Source organism: Lonchura striata, chromosome 18, assembly GCF_050655825.1.
Source record: "Lonchura striata isolate lonStrDom1 chromosome 18, ASM5065582v1, whole genome shotgun sequence".
NCBI lineage: Eukaryota > Metazoa > Chordata > Aves > Passeriformes > Estrildidae > Lonchura > Lonchura striata.
In genome coordinates this window covers 3,186,079-3,199,507 of record NC_140720.1, presented here as the reverse complement: position 1 = coordinate 3,199,507, position 13,429 = coordinate 3,186,079, and the positions used below count along the sequence as shown (strand labels likewise).

Below are 13,429 nucleotides of genomic sequence, written 5' to 3'. Positions count from 1 at the left end.
GCCCTTGTGGTGGTGAGCAGACCTCGATTTCCTTCGGGCTGGCTGTAAATGCAGCCCTGCAGAGGTGGATGGAGCAGGGCACAGACAGGGGAGCACCAACACCCCCACTGCAGACAGTGTTATCCCAGAGAGGGAAACGTTCCTTCTAGAACTTCCAGCAGAAAGGAGTGGAGCTGGGTGAAAATGGTCTGATCAAAGTTATTGTGCTGAAAAACGTGAAGTTTTGAGGTTTTTCTTGATTGTCCTCACCTCGATTTTGATTAATTAATCAATGGATTGCTAGATGTGTGTGCACACTGGGAATGCTCAGAAAACTTAGGTTTTATGTTTGACAGTTGAACACTTTGATGTGACCCGTGCTTCCCAAAGCTTCTCGGAATTCTCCTTAAAACACAGCTGAGCAGGCCTGAGATGCTGAGCATTGTTTTATCCCCAAAAAGGACCTTTTTCTGCATGGATTTGCACCCAGATATTTCAATAATGAGCCCATGCAGAAGGTCTGTGCCTGGCTTGGCAGAGAAGGGAGAATCCAGTTCCTGATGGCTCTGCTGAGCAGTGCTAATTGCAGCCTGTACTGGTTTGGTGTGCACATGTGAGTCACGTATGGATCACCCCTTTTCCTTTGGAAGGAGCAGAGGAGGAATTTTAACTGCAGGGATGAACAGAAAGGACCCAGAGTTAATGGTTCACCGAGGAATAAATAGTTCCTCTTCTTGACACTCGCCCGCCCAGCGCCAGACCTCAGCTGGGCTAAACCAGTAAATCATTAACTTTAATAGGGATTTGCCAGTTTACACCTCGGCAGGATCTGGCTCCCATATTTCAACAATTCTGCTCAGACAGAGCCCACCAGGCACGGGGGCCTGGCCACGGGGCAGCAGGGCCACACAGCTGCTGCCCCACTTGGGACACTGCGAACACGCAGCTCGGGCAGCCCAAGTGCAACTTTCCAATCATATATCAGCCCCTCGGAGAGCCAGACTGTTGTGCCCACAGAGCTACTGTATTTTTGTAATGAATCAGACAGGAATGGTGCTTAAACTGCTTACCACTGCTTTAATTTACAGCCTGTGGTAATATAGTGACAGTAATGTTGTCATCGTTTGCTCTCTTCCTCTGTGGCATCAAGCCCAGGCTTCCACATTCTCATTTTTTGGGATGGTTTCAAGCTCAGTCTTACCCCCACCCACTCAACCCCCCCCCCCTCCGATGAAATGAGATGTTCTTTAAAATTAAATAAATAAAGGAGGCCTTGCTTGATAGCTCCAGGATCTGCTGGGTTTTCTCCTCTGCCTTTAATGTGCTTTTCACCCAGGGAACAGAATGAAAATGCATTTTCTCTGGTAGGAACTGGCATGTTCGAGATGGTGTCAGAATTCAGGAACATGACAAGCAAAATACAGCTGGACTGGAGGCCTCCACCACACATGGAGGAGGAAATATTGCATTCCCATGCTGTTTTCATGCATGCGAGCGAGCAGCCACATTACAAACCCTGAAAAACATTGTGAGAACACTTGACATTTCCCAGATGGGCGGCTTGGGTGAGACTCCCCCATCTGCCTCGACTTTCTCCCTGGGAGTTTAACCCCTTGGAGCTCCTGCAGGGAAGATCCAGCTCCTTGTCCTTGCCCCGTGGGGTGGTGTGGCTGGGCAGGGCTGCTGCAGGGCAGGTGACACCCAAATCTTGGTGGGAAATGTGGTCAAGGATGTGCTGGTGGTTCTCAGTCCTCATTTTATGGAGAGCCAAGTTCTGCACAAACCTCACTCAGGGCTGGTTTGGGACCAAAATCAGCAGCTGCTCCTCGGCTCCATCGTTTTTTAATCCTGACAACATCGTGGCCTTGCTGGCTTTAAACTCTTCTCTGAGACCTCTTGAGCTCAAACTCAGTGTTTATTCCAGTAATTCGATGAAAATCTGTGAATTCATTTTACCTGCAGAACAGAGCAGCTGGGGAACAAACCCAGCTGGATTTTTTGGGGCATTTCAGGTGCAAACCTGGTTGGGATGTGACCAGTGTGGAGGTTTCATCCTTGGAAGAGCTCTTACAGACCTGAAAGGTGTCATTCAAAATTATCTACTTGCTGATTACACCTTGATTATTTTCATAATCCTTCCGTAATTACCACATCATGTAGGCCTGCTGGCAGCTTTTTAAGTTGGATAATTTTTTAAGGCACACAGTTCTAAGGCAGAAAATATTAAGGCAGACAATTTTTTAACACTGGCGATTTTTTTTAAGACTGACAAATTTTTAAGACTGGGGGTTTTTTAAGACTGACAGTTTTTTAAGGCTGACAGTGTTTTTTTTAAGATGGACAAAATTTTGTTCACTATTAACTGTGTGAAAAAACAGCCTTTATTTCTCAGTGCCAGGCTGGTTTTTATTCAGCAGGTCACCGAACCCAAGAGCACAAAAGCAAGTCCCTTTAAAATCAGAGCCAAACGCTTTCTCAGGAGTCTCCCACTGTTCAACAACTGAACAATGTCTGGCCCAGAGGCTCCGATGCCAAGGTCTACCCTGATATAAAGCTAATCTACCATCCAAAAACCCACTGGATGCAAATCAGAGCTTTAACTACGTCCACCCTCTTTTTCTTCCTTTCTTGCTTCCCTCTTGATCTCTTCTCTTTCGCTCCCCGCAACTCCTTTATCAAAAATAACTCGGGGAAGGAAAAATAAACACTGGAAGACACTCAGCCATGTGTGCAAGCCAGGCCTGTTCCCCGTGCCCTGCTCCTGCAGCCTGAAAGGAGCTGGAGCTCCACTTTTGGAGGCAGCCTGTGAAAGCCCAGCCAGCTCTGCTCACAGCTGGGCCTGCCTGGCTGGGCCCAGACAAAAGACTTCCGTCTTTATCTGGCGCTTATTGAGACATCTCATTCAGCTGGAGATAAAAGGGAAGGAGATGTGCTTTGAAATCGAACCATTAGGGCGGCACAGACAGCAGCATGCAAATGCCACACGCAGATGGGTCCGAGATGAAGCTCAGGAGAACATCAGCCCCCGGTGCCAGCAGGGGTTTGCTGCACAGGGACCCAGAGAAGCCCCTGGGGGACCTCGGGGGAGTTTTGGTGCTGTTTGTCAAGGGAGCTGGATGTGGAAGCGATCCTGGAAATAAATGACAATGGGGTGGATCGTTCCTGAGGAGTCCCCTGGGTTATTCACCAAAATAATTCCAGCAAGCTGTGGAGAATTCCGTTTTCCAATCTCCTTCTGGTCTCCCACCTTGGAAATTCTCACGGGGCTCCATGAGCCACTCCTTGTTTTTGTCACCCGTCACCGAATCGCGGAACCACGGAATTTTTAGGGTTGGAAGGGACCTGTGGAGATGACCCAGCCCAACCCTCCCCTGGTGTCCTGGGCAGTGCTGGACATGCCCAGCCCTGGTTTGCTGTAGGGAGTGATTGTGTCAGGCCTGAGGCTCTGAGATGGTTCCTGGAAGTGTTTGGTATCCCCGGCAAAAAGCAAATTTGTTTTTCTCACTCTCTATAGCAGGGCAGTATTACCAAACCCTCACAGATCTCTGGTGTAGCCATCATTACTGTATTTTTATATTTACTCGATTTTAAAGGCTGTGTGATGTCTCCCAGCAGAGCAGGCTCAGGATTCAGCTGAAATGGCAGCAGAAGAGAGGCTTTGTTGAGGATGCTGGAGGCAGTGATGCTCTGGGGTTGGCCAGGTCCTCCCAGGGTCACCTGGAGGCTCCCTGGTGACATCACTGAGCTTTGGGACCTGCAATTACCTGCAGAGACTAAGCCAGGCTTAGCAAAGACCTTGGGGCCGCCCAGAAACCTCTGTCTGTGGGCTGAGCTGCTGAACAACCCTCGAGAGGCATTTTATTCTGATTTTATTCACCTCTTACGTCCCTCAAGGCCGGACACACCTCGCTGGGCTTTTCGGGGAAGAATGGAACGTTTGAAATCTGCATCAGGAGGAACCTTCCCCTGCCTGATCGCTTTCCACCCACCGAGAAACCACCACTTAATAACGTGCAAATCTCTGGTTAAAGAATTACCGAGATTAGCCTGAAGCCTGACACTCATCCCGCAGGAGGGAGCTCACTGAGATGCTGTTGACAAAGGGAAACTTTGTTAAAGCGTGTTTAGTTCAGCTCTGCTATTGCAAGGATCCCTAAGCTGCTTTGTTTTATGAGATTTAGGGCAGAGGATTTTCTTCAAGCACAGGGCAAAGGATTTTCTTAAAAAAGCATATTCCCCCTAGAAGGGTGCAGAATCTCGTGGGATCTGGGGATTAGGTGTTCATTTCCTATACAAAAGCTCCATAATTGTCCAAAGGATGCCTGGATCTGAACCAGCTCCAAGTGAAACATCAAGTGCAATGCCTAAAAAAAGGGGGGGAAAAGAATACTTTCACTTACTTCATGGTACCTGTGCTAGGAGTTCTGTACCTGGATCTGAACCAGTTCCAAGTGAAATGACAAGTGCGATGTCTGAAAAAGGGGAAAAAAAGAATAATCTCACCTCATGTTACCTGCACTAGGAGTTCTGTACATGGATCTGAACCAGCAAGTGAAAGATCAAGTGCAATGTCTGAAAGGGGGGGAAAAAAGGAATAATTTTACTTTGTGTTACCTGCACTGAGAGTTCTTTACCTGGATCTTAACCAGCTCTAAGTGAAACATCAAGAGCAGTGTCTGAAAAAGGGGGGGAAAAAGAATAATCTCACCTCCTGTTACCTGCACTAGGAGTTCTGTACATGGATCTGAACCAGCAAGTGAAAGATCAAGTGCAATGTCTGAAAAGGGGGGAAAAAAGGAATCATTTTACTTCATGTTAACTGCACTGAGAGTTCTGTACCTGGATCTGAACCAGCTCCAAGTGAAATAACAAGTGCAGTGTCTAAAAAAGGAAAAAAAAAAGAATAATTTCACCTCATGTTACCTGCACTAGGAGTTCTGTACATGGGTCTGAACCAGCAGATGAAACATCAAGTGCAATGTCTGAAAAAGAGAGAAAAAAAGAAAAATTTCACTTCATGTTTCCTGCACTGAGTTCTGTACCTGCGAGCAATGAAAGGTTTCTCTCCACGGATGTTGTTTGTAAAAACCAAAAGATTTGTGGGATCTGAGGAGAAACCAGAGCAGTGAGGAGAGGAAACTGAGCAGAGGAACTCTGATTTGGTGAATTTGAGCCTGCAAGAAGGTTCTTCTGGGAAGTTCCTGCTGGACACATGTCCTGTCCCAGACCTCTCCTGGTCCTCTGTGATTCCCAGGATTAATGCCACATCCCAGGGGAATGCTGGCTGGAAGGAGCTGTTGGTGAGGATGGATGTTTCTGGAGCAGAAGCTCTCAGAAGGCACCATGAGAAGTTGCAGTGTCATGCTGAACCAACAAAAACCACACTGAAAATGTCAAATATTCTGTGCCATTTCTGGTTGGTCATGGAAGAGCTTTTACAGCGACTTCTGCGAGCCAGAGAGGAGTTTGATAGGAGGATCCACGTTTATCCCTGAAAAAAATTCCCACCAAGGTCGCTGACACAGAAACCAAGAAAGGAAGAAGGATAAAGAAGAGAAACTTGTTCCAATGAGCACTTTGTTTGTCTTTCCTGACCAATGAGTAAAGTGTAAACTCATGAGTTGTGTAAGAATGTACAAAAAGCATGCTGGAATAAAAACAGGTTTGAAGCCTTCTGCAAATGGAGTGAGTTGCTCTGTATTGTCTCTGTCTCAACTACGACTCTTGGTGCCATCCAAGATTGTTCATTCCCCAACACAAAATCAGCTTTTTCTCCAGTGATATTTGACATGTCCCTTGATATTTGATAGTTTTACCTCCCAGGAGCATCCCTGATTTAGGTGCAGCTGATGTTTTATGCAATCACATCTCGCATATCTCAGTTTGGAAACAGTTTCCCTATCTTCTCCATTTATGGCTTGGAATCTTTTATCTTTTATTGACTAAAACATTCTGTGGGGATCCCAACCCTGCAGACACTTCCTCAAAATCCTCTCCCTCTGATCTGGTTTTCTGTTACTTCTCCTCCAGGTGAGCTACTTGTTGCTCCTAAATATTTCTTTTATTCCAGAGTGAAAATATTTTGGACCGAAAATATTTTGGACAGAAAATATTTTGGAATGAACAGTTCAGGTGCCTAAAATTCTGACAATTTCACTGAAAAAAAAAAAAAAAGAAACCCTCATCTTTCAGGTGCTGATTAAAATCAACTGATTTCAGAATATCTTTCTCCTCATCAGTTTGTGCACAGTAAAATATTTGCACTTTGTTCATCTTTCCTATATCAGTTCTTACAGTGATTAGTGCTGCTAAAATGGAATATAATAACAATAATTACTGTTATTATAGCTGTGATAACATTTTATTTACATTATGGTTTTAATGTATTCATTATCCCCACTGCCTCTCAACAATTAAAATGTGTAATTTTTCCTCTTCTTGCCCTTCTAGGAATTTTCCCAGTTTTGTCTGGACACCCTGGAGTCTTCGCAGTTCTTATCTGCAGGGAGGTGCCAGTTCTTTCTCAGCTGTGTGTGCACAGGGAGAAATGTGCAATTCTTCCCTGTCCCTTTGCCATCCACATGAATTTTACCACCAAAACCAATAAATATCCCATTTTAAACATTGCAACAGTTGTACTTTCACACCCACACAGCAAGAACAGCCCACAGCTCCACACGTACCCCTGAGCAGCAAAGTTTACACTTCGAAAATGGCTTTTTTTCCTCTATTTTTTTATTTTAACCTCTGTCTCTTTTTTCCCCCTCCTAAACCCTTCACGGGGATTGCCTCTTTGTAAAGTGTATAGTCTGAGCTTGGTTTTGGGTGGCTACTCCCTCTATCCCAGGGATTCTCGTGACCATATGGAGCATCCGTGCTTGACTGCACTTCACACAAACCCTGCCCAGCGGGGTGTGGGCTGGGATATGGGGTGTTTGTTGCTGCTGCTTGCTTTTGTACAAGGATTGCTCTGCACAGGAGTTTTTTTGGGTATTCTGTGGGTTTTATACTCTTACCCCACACCAAGTCCTGTTGCTCTATAAGGTGAGACTGGATGACTCCACAGAGAATCTTTAATTCTCAGCTTATGTGCTCCAGAAGAGCAAAAAAATCTTCAAAAAGGGGCTTTTCCAGACATTTCTCTGCAAGGTGTGCACTTCACTCCTGACTTGCAGCACCTCAGATATTTCCTTGTTCAACAACAAGAATTTTAATAAAATTAAGGCTGAAAATTATTTGGTCTGGTTTTCTTCTTCATGCTGGTATTATCAAACTTCTCTGAGCTAAAATTGCTGAATTGGAGCCACCCATGATGTTTTCAGCTGGGATTTTTAAATAAAATAAAAATAAGGTTGTAAGTTTTGAAAGAAGATAAAACAGGCTTCTCTTGCCTTCTCTTCTACTGATATTGAAAGGGTTTGGTGCAGGTGATCAAGAAGATAATAAAAATTGATTTTACAAACCATCTTCGGAATATCCAGTGCACTGAGGCACTTTGGAAAATGAACCACAGGGACAATCCTGCCCCAGCGCTGGGAAACAAAGGGGCTGGCTCCCAGCAATTCTGCCTTTAATTACCCTGAACCCACTGATTAAGGCCAGGAGCTCTCCCCTTAATCCTGACTTGCTCCTGCTGACCCTGGTGGGCTTGGAGACTCCATCCCTGTTCTCCCAGGAATCCCGAATGCTCCCGGGCAGCTCCTTCCCGGGGCCACCTCCGTGTCCTTGGGAGCATCCTCCAGGCAGCCCTGCCTTAATTGAGTTGCTGACATTCCCTGCTCCATCCCTGTCTGCTGCCTTGCCACAGAACAAAGGAACAGCCCCTTCCCATTAAGGGCGGTAATAACTTAATTAAAACCAAGTTGGCCGCGCCGCGGGATCCAGTTTGTCATCAAGAGGCCTTCCCTGCCTTCCCCATCTCGTTTTTGATAATCTATGCCAGATATTTAATCACTGGATACCCCGGTATAAAGCTCCCAGCCTCCATAACCAGCAGAAAGCTTGTCAAAATAAATTTTAACTTCTGACCGTGGTGGAAGCCCAACTAGGAGGTATTAACAGAATCAGAGCTGTCAATCAGGGCTTGGGCTCACCGTTTATATTATTAATTCCAACTCTGGTGGCATGGGCTTGGGATAACAACCATCCTAAGCTGCGTTGGTCCAAAAAACACAAACCAAGAGTGGAATATATTTCGTGCCGAGGTGACGTTACTGAGTGTCCAGAGGAACTTTTTTTGTCTTTGAAAGGTGATGTTTTATTAGATTATTCTCATTGCCAAAAGACACAGCTACTGTCTGGCTTCATTTGCTGAGGGTTTTTTTTCTTAATGCAAAGATTTATTCTTTCACACCAAAGCAATTTAATAAGAAAAAAAGCTAAGAAATTGTTTGTTTGTTTGTTTCTGGGAATTTAAGTAATGCAACATGTTCGAATGGAGACTGAACATTCTGGGGTGGGTTATGAAGTGAAAGTGGCCTCACAAATTGAAATCCAGCTTGGAGCCCATGAGCTGGAGGTATTGTTACAATGCAAACCAGCAGGAAGGATTCCAGGGAGAAAGGGGAGAAGTGTGTTAATTGAGAACAATAACACACCCAGGACCTCCAGGAGCTGGTGGCCTTAATAAAAGGAGACAATGCCATGTTGTTGAATAACCCGAATTTCAAATTCAAATTCAGATTGGAGTGGAGTGGAGCACGAGTGATGCAGAGCTCTGGTGCTTTCTCTCTGCTCATTTGCTTTTGCTCTGCTCATTTCTGAGGCCATCTGAATGAAAAAGGTGTCACGGGCTCTGTTGGACTGGGCTTGAAGTGGGTTTCTCTCTCCCATATTGAACCTTGATGGTGGAATCAGTTTCAAGGACATGAAATGCAGAGAAGGTGAGATTCGAGGGGATGTTTGCAGTGGCACAGGTTCCATTCCACCTTGTCACAGTTCTTGCCCACTGTGGTTCTGTTGTGACTCAAACTGGGATGATAAGAAAGGACTGTTGGCATTGAGCTGGTCCTGAAGGGTGCAGGGCTTTGGAATTCATTTAATGCTCTGGTTTTCTTCATCACTGTGAACAAAACCAGGTTGAAGCTGCCTGGAGAGGATCCAGAATTCCCATTTTCCAGAGTGTCCTCCCTGGCCACCCTGAGGGTGAAGCCCTGAAGATGTGGCAGACACACAGACCTCGTACAGTCAGGCAGAGCTGGGGGTGAAATCCATTTCTTCCCTCCCATGGGAGCTTTTGTCTCTTTGTCCTCAATAAAAGAAGGGATGAGGAGAAAGAAGCTCCACGAGAAAATTCCTGGGTCCTTTCACACACCAGCTCCAGGACGTGTGACAGATCTGGGTGTCCTCAGCTTGAGGACATTTTGTGGCAGCAATTCCTTGCATGGCCAGAACTCTCTGGCAGGATTTATTATATTATTTTCTGTATTTATCTGTGGGAATGCCTTCCCCACTGATTTCCCACCATTTTTTTGTTCAACCAGTCTTCCCATTTGGGTTCTTTTTGCTGGATAAAAATGCTTCCATTTAAGGAAGGAAGCAGGGTAAAATATCCCACTAAAGATCCTGAAAATACTAATTAAAAGTTACAGATAAAACCCTAATTATTGTCCAGGATATTATGGATCTAGCTGGTGTCCAGCCAGCACCTTTGACCTCCTGGGATATTGGAAATTCATCCCAACAATGAGTCTGCCATAACTTTTAATAAATTCGGTGTGAATAAGACCAAAATATAAATCCAGTCATCTTTACCTCCTCTTATTTAAGTAAATAAACGTAGAGTAGAAAGCAAATACAAGCTTTAGGATATTGTATTCTAGATTCCTAAATATTCTGGAATATTTTAGGGATGAGTGAAAAATGGAGGATCTTTCCCTTTTTCCCTTTAGTCTGGGCAATCCAAATTCATCATTTATGAACTCGCACAACCTTTCCTGAGCCGTGCTTGCATTTCAAAGCCATTGTGAGGCACAAACTGCAATATCTATTCTGGTTTTCCCCCCCTCTCCCTGTCCAGCTCCACAGAATCCAGGGATGTGGTGTGTGCCTGCAGTGCTGGGATGTATTTGTGCATATCAAAAGCAGCAACTCTCTCAAATCATTCATTGAAAGTTCCACTTGGCTTTGAGTCTTCCTGAAAAAATATGTTTATTTTGTCTTCTCTACTTACTTTTCCTTGTGTCTGAGTATTGTGCCTCCAGGAAGAAAAGCTTAAATTGCTGAAGTAGGGCTTTTTTCAAAGCCTGCCAAGAATAAAGTGGCTTAATAAGCAAGCACACAGATTTCACTTTCTTACAGGGAAAAAAAAAAAAGAAATAAAGAAAAAAAAAAAAAGGAAAAAAAGAGTAAGTAATTTGGAGAAAGGCTGGAAACTTTAGGAGCAGTGGATATTTTCTAAAAGTGGAAAGATAAGAACATTTTGAGAAGGAATATGGGGCTAACTCACCATGAAGCTTGGAAAGGATGAGGGCCCCACCAACCGAATCGGATCCATGAGCACAGGGAATTCTGTCACGGCAAGGCCACACCTGTGGGCTCAGGGAGGTGTGACTGGGGGATGTGTCCCTGTGGGAGGTGTTGGGGACACAGCAGGGACAGCCCATGATTGTCACGGTGTCCCTGGGGAGAGACAACACCTGGAGAGGTTGAGTGTGGGAACCCAGAGCATCCCTCTGGCTGCCCTGGGACCCTGGCAGGGGTCAGGAACCCCCTGGACAGAGCCCCCAGAGACACTGGCTGTGATCTCTGTCCATGGAAAAGAGTTTTCAATCTCACAGCATGAATTACCAGCTCTGAGTGTTTGATATCAGTAATAATTAATTGTGGCACGGGTGCAAAAGTAAAATTTTAGGATTCTAGATAAGGGGTCCAAAGGGGACAAGATGGAGGAAATTGGGTGTGTCTTGTCCTTTTTCTCCTTCTTCATGCCCTCCATGTCTCACTGTGGTGTTGGCATTTTTCTGTTGGTTCAGGCTGGGGACACACTGTCCAACGTAGGTGACAGATATTGGCACGTTCTTGTAAATGCAGCCCAGGGAGTTTCTGGTATTTAATGTTTGTCACATCCCACTGAGGGCAGAGCCCCACACGCTGCCCTGCAGGACAGAGCTGGGCAGGGCAGCAGAACATGTGAGAGATCAACAGAATAAACAACCTGGAAACCAGCACAGACCAATTCTGGCTTCTGCTTTGGCAGGGGGCTGACAGACAGAGACTTTTACAATCTCGGGATCATCAATACCTCAGATTGTGACAGTTGAGAAGCTGGAACAGAGGCTAGACAGAATTGAGAGGAATAAAGAGGAGATTTATGGAAGAGCCTTCAAAGGCCACACCCTGGCAGTACCAGGATGGCTCCAAGATGAAAGAAAAGAGGGCTGGGTCATGTGAGCTCACATTTTTATAAGTCCATTTGCATACAGGAGCCAACTGTCCAATTAATAGCTTAAAATTATGAAGTTTCATCCTCCTTGCTTGCTTGCCCGCCCTCCTCTTTTCACGTTGTTTGTGCTTTGGGCTGAAGTTTGAAGAGATTGTCCTTGAGTCTCCAGCCAGAATCCAGCTAGAATTTATCTTCACCCCCTGTGAAGAGATCCCAGTGACAATATAATGCTAAAAGCTGCACACAAAAACAGAACAGAAAAACTTAAAGCCCAAAGTATCAAGGTTGGGAAGACCAGAGCCGAAGCTGCTGTCCCGTTCTGCACCTACATTCCTTTGGGGTTTGGATGTGCCCAGCGCCAGCCTGACCCCACACAGAGCCTGTCCCTGTCAATGTCCCTGTCCCAGCCTCAGCTGAAGCCACTCCCTGGCCACCAGCCCAGAGGACACTTCCACCTCTGAGGCACCGAGGGAGGCTCCAGCCACCAATTGTTTTGTTTGTTTTGTTTGAGCAATATTTGTAGGAAAAACACCCTGGGAGGAGCCATGACTCATCCTGGGAGCTGCAGAACATCCCTGATTCCTGTTCCTTCCCCCAGCAAGGGCTGGGATGATGTGAGGGAAACACAGCAGAGCCCCTTCCTGCTGCTCCTCATCAGGGAAATGCCAATCCAGGCTGAAAAACCCAAGATTTAAGGCTGCTTGGAAGTAGGTGATGGCCAGGAGACACCCCAGCACTGCTACCTTCTTGGGCTCTCGACAAAGCTTTGAGCAACCCGCAGTGAAGGGCAACTCAGATGTTTTTGCACCATTTTCACAAGTGGAACAAAAGAGAAAACAAAGAGAAGTGGAGAAAACGAGGTTCTAGATCGAAACTGAGCAGCTGGAAGGTTGAGGCCCTGTCTCGCTCAGGCCCAGGCAGAAGCTGTGGTGTCCTCACCCAGCCATGGGTGACTCCTGGGCCTGGTGCCACCTCTGAGTCACTCAGCATCACTGCTCCACACCTGAGCCTTCATTTATTTTTGGAGGTTTCCAGCCTGAGCACAAATAAACAAACTGTGGGCTGAGGTGGGGCAGCTGCAGGGCTCTGGGAGATAATGGAGCGAAGGGACGAGGAAATGAAATCACCAGGCAGATATTTCAGATTAATTGAGTCCATGTAGTTTTTGATGAGTTAATTAAGGGTGTTTAGCACCCAGAATAGTTTGGTTTTGCTGGCCAGGGATGCATTTGACAATGTGACTGCAGTGCTCATCCAAGCTGCTGGAATTGATCAGAGCAGGAATCTGGGCACCATCAGGAATGCAGCTCCTGAATATTGTCAGAACATCCACAAAGCAGACAGGATTGCTGTGCAAGCAAACATCAGCTTTGTCACTGTTTGATCCCTGAAATCCAACTGAATATCCACGCCTCTAGCAGGAATTGCTAGATTTTTTAGATATTTTAAATAACCCAGTTTCCATGCAGAGGGATGCTGTGTCAGGGTGCAAGGGGTGGCTCTTCTCCTCAGGGCTGAGCTGCCAAATCCCCCAAATTCCACGTGGTGGCTCAGCACTGGTACTCCCACAGAATTGAGAATTCCCAGCTCTTCTTTTACTCCTTTCAGGGGCTTTAATCCCTCTCCACATGGATCCTGTGCCCATCAAGTTAAAAATATTTTCTACTTTTGGGTGAGCTCTGGAAGACCCATGAGGTGGAACCTCTTCAGTGAATGGGACCCAAGCAAATATTGGAATGTGGAGAGTCACCCTCATGAATCCTAATTTATTTGGGTTCTGCCAACACAATTTTCTTCAGGGTCTGCTGAAAGTCACTGTATTATGTAAAGATTTCAGAATCTTTGAGCAGAGGGAGGCACTCAGGGATGCCATGTCCTGATTGAACTTTATTTTAGATTCATGCACTGCAGAGATTTTTCAAACCTCTCATTCCACACCAGCAAAGTCACCTGTTTTCCAAGGGACTCTCACTGGAAATGTGGGCAGTCGGATTTCTCTGCGGTTCAGCCACTCCTATATTTGAAACACTCCTCTGAAAAAAAACCCTGGAAAGTTCAATTTGTCAT

At 45.8% G+C, this 13,429-nt stretch overlaps 1 long non-coding RNA gene across 1 annotated transcript; it reads right to left on the bottom strand.

Annotated features, from left to right (window-relative positions):
- Positions 1–954: 954 nt before the first annotated feature.
- On the bottom strand, positions 955–10,668 carry LOC146765811 (uncharacterized). The gene is made up of 3 exons (XR_014949285.1): positions 10,427–10,668; positions 4,903–4,961; positions 955–4,756 (listed from the first exon to the last, which is right to left on the bottom strand). It is a non-coding gene; the product is annotated as an uncharacterized LOC146765811 (long non-coding RNA).
- Positions 10,669–13,429: the final 2,761 nt, after the last annotated feature.